General features: G+C 40.4%; 1 non-coding gene across 1 annotated transcript; it reads right to left on the bottom strand.

Annotated features, from left to right (window-relative positions):
- Nucleotides 1-2,274: 2,274 nt before the first annotated feature.
- On the bottom strand, nt 2,275-2,381 carry LOC112738728 (small nucleolar RNA R71). Its single transcript, XR_003169671.1, has one exon. It is a non-coding gene; the product is annotated as a small nucleolar RNA R71 (small nucleolar RNA).
- Between the last annotated feature and the right edge of the window lie 458 nt (nt 2,382-2,839).

Genomic DNA, 2,839 nt, shown 5'->3' with positions numbered 1-2,839 from the left:
AAGGCATGCCCACGTTAAGAGCCACATCAGTTATACTAACGTGGACTCTAACGTGAGAAAAGGGGGGCTAAGAGCAACGTTATTGGCAAAGGTAAAAGCCAATAATGCTTGCGATGGACTAAGAGGCAACGTTAGTGGTCACGTTAGTGCCACTAACGTTGAAGTTAACGTGAACCATCTTGGGCTAGGAACGTTAGTGAAAAAGGTGATCGTCACTAACGTTCTCGAACCCACATTTTCACTTAACGTTAACGCCACTAACGTCCTAGCTAAAGTCCATGCCTACTTCACACTTTCTCTGCAAGTAAAGCTGAGCCCACTGAAGATTCCAAACTGCTTCAAAATCAAGATCCAAAGGCCCATATCCAAAGACTTGAAGAGCCAACTAGAAGATCAGAAGAGTAGTATATATAGGAGTAGTTTTGAACTAGAGAGAAAGCTTTGGCATTGGGAGAACTACTCTCTGCATAATTTTACTTTCTCTGCAACTTCTAGTTTTACTTTCAGAATGTATTCTCCATCTTTGCTTTCCATTCCCAGAGCTATGAACAACTAAACCCCTTTCATTGGGTTAGGGAGCTCTATTGTAATTTGATGGATCAATAATAGTTTTTATTATTCTTCTTCTTTATTTTCTCTTGATTTTACTAGAAAGCTTTCAATCTTCATCCAATTGGGTAGTTGTCTTGGAAAAGAAGCTATTCATACTTGGATCTCTTCGGAACCTTGGAAGAGGAATGAAGAGATCATGCTAGAAATACTTTCTCATATTGGACCAAATTGGGGTTTGGATGGATATAGTGACATATAATCCTACCAACACTTTGATTTGGGAATACATGTGGTATAATTGGTGACCACTCTTCATCTCTTCTCATGAGCAATTAGACCAAGGAATTGGCTATTGATCAAGATTTGAGAGATTGAATTACCAAAGAATTGGAATTCAATCACTTAAGATTGCCAAGGAGATCAATGAATGCATTGATTGAGGAAGAGATGAAGATGAACTTGATCCGGAGAATACAACATCTCCTGAGCCCAATGAATTCCCCATTTCTAATCTTACCCATTCTCTTTACTTTCTGCCATTTACTTTTATGTTCATTTCCCCAAATCCCCATTTAAGATTCTGCAATTTACTTTCCGCCATTTACATTTTGCTCTTTAATTCCAGCATTTACACTTTCTGTTATTTACTTTTCCGCCATTTAATTTTCTGCAATTCTCAAATCAAATTCTGCTTAGCTCAACTAGAACATTCCTCCAATTAAAATTGCTTGACCAATCAATCACTGTGGGATTCGACCTCACTCTATTGTGAGTTTTTACTTGACGACAATTCGGTATACTTGCCGAGGGAAAATTGTTGAGAGACAAGTTTCCGTGCATCAAGTTTATGGCGCCGTTGCCGGGGATTGATTTTGTATCAACAATGATTAAATTGGTGGATAACTAGATTGAGCAATTTTCTTTTGTTTGATTTAAATTCTGTTTGAGTAATTTACTTTCAGTTTTAGTTATTTCCTTCCCTTTACCCCTACCCGTTAGTGGTGTTCTCGTAGTTGTTACAATTTAGTTCACTAACCCACTAACTGTTTGATATATTGCATCACGCACACTAACAGCATTTTTTTTAACAAAGAATACTCTCTATCTTTCTTTTGCTTTGGCCTTGTTGGTTGTATGACAGGTAGAATAAGCGGGGCTTCAACTTCCTTCGATTCCGAACCTGAGAGGACCTTCTTTAGACTAAGGAGGGAAGCAAGAGGAAAGAGAATTGTTGGTGCTGAGGAAGAGGAAGAGTACTTTGAACCAGACATGGATGAGAATATGGAGAACCATCATGAAGAAGAGGCTCACAACCATGGCAGAGAAGGTCCAGCAAATCATGTTGGGCAAGAGAGAAGAGTTCTGGGCTCTTACATCAATCCAAACCCAGGAAACTGTGGAAGTAGCATTCAAAAGCCAACCATACATGCCAATAACTTCAAACTAAAGCCACAGCTCATCACCCTTGTTCAGAACAACTGTTCATTTGGAGGAAGTATCCAAGAAGACCCCAATCAACATCTAACCACATTCCTGAGGATATGTGATACTGTTAAGTCTAATGGTGTTCATTCCGACACCTATAGACTGCTTTGGTTTCCCTTCTCACTCAAGGACAAAGCAACCAAATGGCTGGAATCCTTCCCGAAGGAGAGTTTAACAACCTGGGAAGATGTGGTGAACAAATTCTTGGCGAGATTCTATCCTCCTCAACGGATCAACAGGTTGAGAGCCGAGGTACAGACCTTCAGGCAACAAGATGGTGAGACTCTATATGAAGCATGGGAGAGGTTTAAGGATTTGACAAGAAGGTGCCCACCAGATATGTTCAATGAATGGGTGCAGTTACACATATTCTATGAGAGTCTTTCTTACGAATCAAAAAAGGCAGTAGACCACTCATCTGGGGGATCTCTGAACAAGAAGAAGACCATTGAAGAAGCCATAGATGTCATTAAGACTGTAGCTGAGAATGACTACTTCTATGCTTCTGAAAGAAGCAACACTAGAGGAGTAATGGAGCTAAGTAATGTGGATGCGCTGCTGGCCCAGAACAAGCTGATTACTAAGAAGCTAGCTGACCTTACCAAGAAGATGGAGAGGAACCAAGTAGCAGCAATCACCACCTCATCAGCAACTCAAGAAGGAGTAAATGCATAGGCAGAGGGTGATCAGGAACAAGCCAACTACATTGGAAACTCACCTAGGCAGACCCATGATCCATATTCCAAAACTTATAATCCTGGTTGGAGGAACCACCCAAACTTTGGGTGGGGAAATCAACAAG

This window comes from Arachis hypogaea, chromosome 13 (assembly GCF_003086295.3).
Source record: "Arachis hypogaea cultivar Tifrunner chromosome 13, arahy.Tifrunner.gnm2.J5K5, whole genome shotgun sequence".
Lineage (NCBI taxonomy): Eukaryota > Viridiplantae > Streptophyta > Magnoliopsida > Fabales > Fabaceae > Arachis > Arachis hypogaea.
This window is presented reverse-complemented; position numbering and strand designations above follow the sequence as displayed.